Source organism: Microtus ochrogaster, unplaced genomic scaffold (genome assembly GCF_000317375.1).
Source record: "Microtus ochrogaster isolate Prairie Vole_2 unplaced genomic scaffold, MicOch1.0 UNK54, whole genome shotgun sequence".
Lineage (NCBI taxonomy): Eukaryota > Metazoa > Chordata > Mammalia > Rodentia > Cricetidae > Microtus > Microtus ochrogaster.
In genome coordinates this window covers 2,369,056-2,374,883 of record NW_004949152.1, presented here as the reverse complement: position 1 = coordinate 2,374,883, position 5,828 = coordinate 2,369,056, and the positions used below count along the sequence as shown (strand labels likewise).

At 50.9% G+C, this 5,828-nt stretch overlaps 1 protein-coding gene across 2 annotated transcripts in view; it reads left to right on the top strand.

The window, feature by feature from the left end:
• The first annotated feature begins 1,689 nt into the window (after positions 1 to 1,689).
• The window catches only part of Chd9 (chromodomain helicase DNA binding protein 9), a 234,087-nt gene continuing 229,948 nt past the window's right edge, over positions 1,690 to 5,828 (top strand). Inside the window, exon 1 of one of the 2 annotated variants that reach the window (XM_013354623.2) lies at positions 1,690 to 1,735. The gene's annotated coding sequence lies outside the window, so the exon portion shown is untranslated. The remainder of the gene's footprint in view (positions 1,736 to 5,828) is intronic. The other variant, XM_026777292.1, reaches the window with a different exon arrangement.

The window sequence follows — 5,828 nt, the reverse complement described above, 5'->3', positions numbered from 1 at the left end:
TCTCTCTCTCCTCTCTCTCTCTCTCTCTCTCTGTCTCTCTATCTCTCTCTTTCTCTCTGTCTCTCTCTCTGTCTCTCTCTCTCTGTCTCTCTCTCTGTCTCTCTCTCTCTCTCTCTCTCTCTCTCTCTCTCCTCTCTCTCTTATCTCTTTCTCCTCCCTTTCGGGTGTGGAGCCTGCCCTAGAGTATGTGTGATAAACCATGGAGTCAAATCATTTGAGGAAAACTTACTTTCCCTCTCCCAGTGGCTATCAAATGCCAGTAGTTGCCCATCTAGATGTGGAGTTCCCTGGCCACCTTCCCACTCCACGCTGGGACTTAGCTGGGTTTGTGCTTGCTCACTGCCTGGTGCACGCTCTGAATTCCCACCCGTGTGCAGCCAGGAGGCAGAGGTTTTGTGTTGTACTTGGTTGGATCCCTCGTTTGCTCGAGCGTCTGGTGTATAGAGGCTCAGATAATATTCATTTAAAGAATAAAAGAGACATAAGTGCATTAAATAATTCACCATTTACTGTGTGTGGCAAGTACTTATACCAGTTGGACTGTCTCTGAGGCTGGCCTGGAGTTTATTGTGTAAACCAGGCAGGTGGAGAACTCACAGAGGTCGGCCTGTTTCTGCCTCAGCGTACAACCAACCCCCACCTACCCCCAAACTCTTTGTTCTTACTGTGTGTTATTTTGTTTGTTTTGTATTTTGCTAAATCCACTATTTTTGTAACATATGTTCCTTTTTGAAAGCCATGTTCACCATGTCTTCATTAGGAAAATACTGAAAACCGCTGGGGGGAAAAGATGGACCTGAAGGGCCCCTCCGCTCTGCGAAGCACGGTAATGGCACTTCCGTGGACAGTGGTCTTCATTTAGCGTCATCTGTTCTTAATTATCAGCTAACTGGGTCTCAGCCTGGAGCTGTTATTCCCTCCAAACAAGGAAGACATTTAGAAATCTGAAGGGGTATTTTTTTTGGCGTCCCAGTGATGAAGGGGGTGGCTGCTGGCACGTGATGCTAAGGAATCGGGGATGCTGTATGACCTGACCTCCAGTACCTGCCAAAGACACGCTAATGAGGCTCCGCGAGAAACACCACCTGGGTGGCCAACTCCCGAGGGTTCTAATTGTGTCTCGCGGACTCCGCCCCCGTTCTGGCACAGACGAGTGTTTCAGACAGGTCAGCCTAGGGTAACGGAGGGATCAAGCAACAAGGGCAAGGGTGGGAGGTGACAGAAAGGGCTGCTGATAGGGACCGGCTTCCCTGGACTTGAAATAAACCCAGTCCTGGGCATCTTCGGATGCTCCCAGCGCCTTTAAAGGAGAAGCCGTGCCATGCTAGGCTGTACTGAAGGCTGGTGGTGGAAAGGAAAGATCCACGAGCCCTGCCAGGAATATCCCAAGGTGGATCCCAGGTCAGAGGCCCCGGCCTGACAACTTCTCCACGCCTCTAAGAAAAAGTACGGCAAATTCCGTTCCTCACGCTCCCCAAGGGGTGAAGGTGGACCGGCCCAGGCCGGATCTGCGCCCCCGGGCTCCGCCGTGTTGGAAGCCTCCCACGTGGGAAGGCCCAGCTGCATTTCCGCCCTGCACTGCGCTCGTACCTCCCAACCCCTGCCCGCGCTACTGCCCCACAGCCACGAGGTGGCGCCTGTGCTCTAGTGGGCGCCTGTCTGGAGCCGGCGAGGGAGACAGATGGAACCGGAGTCGTAGGGTTCCGGGGACTGGAGGACAGCGCCGGCAGCCAAGGTAGGATTCCTCGGGCGTGTCCCTAGAATGTCTGAAGCTGGGGTGGGCTGGCGGCCGCGGAGCTCCGTTTGCGGTCTGCATTGATGACCAGCGAGGACAGAGCTGCCACATGTGCTGTTGCCTCAAGAGGACCTGGAGCCCCGCAGTCCCAGAGCTGGGCCTAAACTGAACAGAGCCCCAGGTCTCTGGCTATCACCCAGACATCCTCCACGAGTCTGGGCCTCGGAAGGCATGCCCAGCCTCCGCACAGTAAGTCCCCAATACGGAAAGGAGGTACTGCTGTCCCGAGGTGCCTCCAGACGGAGCTGAGGGGTGAGCAGAGTCCCGGGCACTTCTCAAACTTGGGCATGCATTGGCTGTTGGTAAGACATGCTGCTGTCTGGGTTCCATACCCCACCCCTACCCCGAAACCCAGCCGTAATTGGTTTGACTTGGACGTGGGGATCTGAATATTAAGAACTTCCCCGGGGATCCCAGCTTGCAGCCAGATTTGTAGGCCCTTTGACCCAGAGAGTTCGAGAAGAACCGAGGGTGTCTATTACAAGCCCGGAAGGCTTCTCCTCTTCCCTCTCCTCCCTCTTTGCCTTTTCAGCCAGCAATTACCTCTGCCTTTGGGCTGTCAAACTCCGTGTGACAAGCCAACACCCCACCCCAAAGGGTGGAACTCAGAAGTGCCAGAGAAAAGAAAGCCAATCGTGTACCGTGTGAAAGGGCTCCCCACGTTGGTAGGAGAGAGGGGGTCTCCCCCACCCTAGTCCTAGATAAGTGCAGGAGCTGAACCAGACTGCCCTCATTATTCTGAGAAATGAAGCCAAGTCAGCCCGGAAGAATCTTTCCTTCTAGTAAAAATGGCCTCGTGTATCTTATGTAACAGCCAAGTGTTACCAGCAAGAGTCTGGACTCTCCAGATCCATCCCTCCCTTATTTATGACCTTAGCTAACTCACTGAGCCACCCTCAGTTTACCCATCTATAAAATGGGTACAGCAGTATACCACTCTTATGGTTGCTGTGGGAACCATTAAGACTGAAAGCCCGTGTTTACCGAGGATTCCATGCCAGGCACTGAACTTCCTCTGCACTGTCATCCTGAACCCTCACAGTAACCCACAGGGTAGCAGGTACCGTACCCCATCTGATAGCTGAAGTACTACCACAGACACCCCACTTTGTTGTCTAAAAGGCTGGTGCTCAGAGAGACCAAAGGACTAGCTGAAGGCTGTAACGTGATTAGAGGCAGATTCGGGGCTAGCAATGTGGTGTCGCTGCTGGAGGGTCTGCCAAGCATACATGAGGCATGCACACAGACATGAGGCACACACGCATACATGAAGCACACACGCATACATGAGGCACGCACGCAGACATGAGGCACACACGCGTACGTGAAGCACACATGCATACATGAAGCACACACGCATACATGAGGCACACACACAGACACCCACCCCCAAGAAGCAGATCCCATATTTGTGCCCTGGGCAGCCTGACTCTAGCCCATGTATAAAAGGAAATCAGATAATGAGGAACGTGGGGACAAACACCTAGACCAGGGTGGACCATGCTGTGTCTCCCTATCCCTTATTCATTCCCATGGACACAGGTAAAGTCCTTCCGTGGGAGTTCCTCAATCCCTCAGCGGAAGCATAAACATTATCCAGTACTTACTGCATGCCAGGCAGGTTTCCTGGCACTAGCAGTAAAATGTGGGTAAGAGGGGGTAAGCCAGCCCTCGGTGAACTCACACCCAACAACGAGAAAAGCTAGACGCACAGAGCATCAGAAATGTTGTCACCCAACACTCCTGCCCCGAGCTGAGGTCCAGCAAGGTTTGTCATCTCCTTTCAGCTCTCGATCTGCCAACAGTCGCTGGCTTATGATGGCTCAAGTTCCGGTTTTCTGGCTTTACTATGGATATACAAGAGCCGCGTGCGCTTTGTACAATGTGAACTTTACTTCGGTTTCGGTCTTCATCTTTCCTTGGACCAGCAGTTCGCAGAAGGTTCATTTCTTGTTAGTTGGGGCAGCCACAAGGAGCTGCATCTCTCAGGCAGCCATGTGATAAGAAGGGGAAACCCCTACAGGCTCCAGAGGGCCCTGTTGCTGAGCTAGCGTGTTCAACAGGTCTGTGCATGCTACGCACCTCCGACCTGCAATGTTTTCGGCTTCTGGTTGGTTTGTGGATACTGAGGTCCATCGCAAGTAGAGGTTATTTCTGTAAACTAGTATGTGTTCTCTGGTCTGTTGGGTACCACAATTTCTTGTGTGTGTACGTTTGTACTTTTTCTTGGTGACGTGGCTGATGATTACAGTGGTCCCGGATCCTAGTGCCAGAGTGCTGACTGATGTCCCAAAGCACAGGAAGTCAGTTATGTGTTTCGTGAGAGGACTTATGTTGGGAAATCTTCCTTCAGACAAGGGTTGCAGGCAGGGCTGTTGGCAGAGGGCAGTGCTAAGGAAATAGCATATATTAAGTATGATCTCTTCAGAGCGGGGGAAGTAAGCTAGCATGTCCAAGGCCCCGGGTTCCATCTGCAGCACCACACATATGCAGATCTTCAAACATTAGCATAAAGCCAGGTTGTGTGTTGATCTCGGGTGGGAACAGAGTGAGAGGTGAAGTGCCCTAGATACGACGCACAGACGTGTGACAGTCTTCCTGTGACCAAGATGGGGCTAAGGTTAGAGACTTCTGCTGACCCAAGGGGCAGGGAGTGTAGTTGTCAGAGGAGCAGAGCTGCACAGAGACAGAAGTGTGCTGAAGGGAGTCCGGGCCAGGTGGCGTCGTGCTTGGTGGCCAGATCTTATTTCATCCGATAAATTCAATAATCCTGGAAGCCTGGGCGGCACCATTTCCACCTTTGACGGATGACAGAATCAATGCCCTGTGCCCTTAAGAGAATTACTCACCGAGTGTGATGGCGCACGCCTTTAATCCCGGCACCCAGGAAGCAGAAGCAGGTGCATCTCTCTGAATTTGAGACCAGCCTGGTCTCTGTTCTGCCTGCATCATGAGCCCCCAAGAGACCCCAAGGAGTCTGAGTTCGTATGCAAAAACAAGGAGGCTTTATGGCAAACTCAAGCTTGGGCTCTCATTCTGACGTGACAATTGGATTAGGGAGAGCCCCGAGCTCAGCTATGGCAGGGTTTTTAAGGAGTAAAGGATGGGCGTCGGGGGGTGGGGGGAGGAATTCCAGATTCAGATGGGGGTTGAACTCCTGATTGTCCAGGAATGAGGTAACAGAAGTCTTGTCAAATGGGGATTGGTACTAGCGTTGCTGTAAGGAAATTGGCAACCTATATACAAGTCAGATAAGCTTATCTTAATGTTCTAGAGCATCTAATACTCGTTTGTCTCAATTCTGATTGGTCCCCCACAGGGTACAGTCTGTGGCTTTTCCTGGTTATTGTAATGAAGGGGCCTAGTCTCAGTATTTGTTAGTCTGCAGCCTGTTGTGGCTACACTGATGTTCAGTCTATGTACTGAATTCCAGGACAGCCAGAACTACATAAAGAGACTCTACAGAGAGCTAGTTCCAGGACAGGCTTCAAAGCCACAGAGAAACCCTGTCTCGAAAAACCAAAAAAAAAAAAAAAAAAAGAGAGACTCTAATTTAAAAGTAAATAGATAGATAGATAGATAGATAGATAGATAGATAGATAGAGAGAGAGACAGACAGACAGACAATAGAAGTACTCAAAAATCATATAGTTAGGATGTCTGGAGTTGGGATTTAGGACTGTAATCCTAGTCTTGGGAGGCAAAGGCAGGAAGATCGTAAAGGGTAGTCTGAACTACTTAGGGAGTTCCAGGCAAGCCTGGACTATAGAGTGAGACGATGTCAATTTTTTAATATTTTTTTTATTTATTTAACTTTATTTTATGTGCATTGGTGTGAGGTTGTCAGATCACTTGGAACAGGAGTTACAGACAGTTGTGAGCTGCCATGTGGGTGCTGGGAATTGAACTTGGGTCCTCTGAAAGAGCAGTCAGTGCTCTTAACCGCTGAGCCATCTCTCCAGTCCGATGATGTCATTTTTTTTAAACGTTAATCTGCAGGTGAATAACAACACAGCCCCGCCCCCACACACAA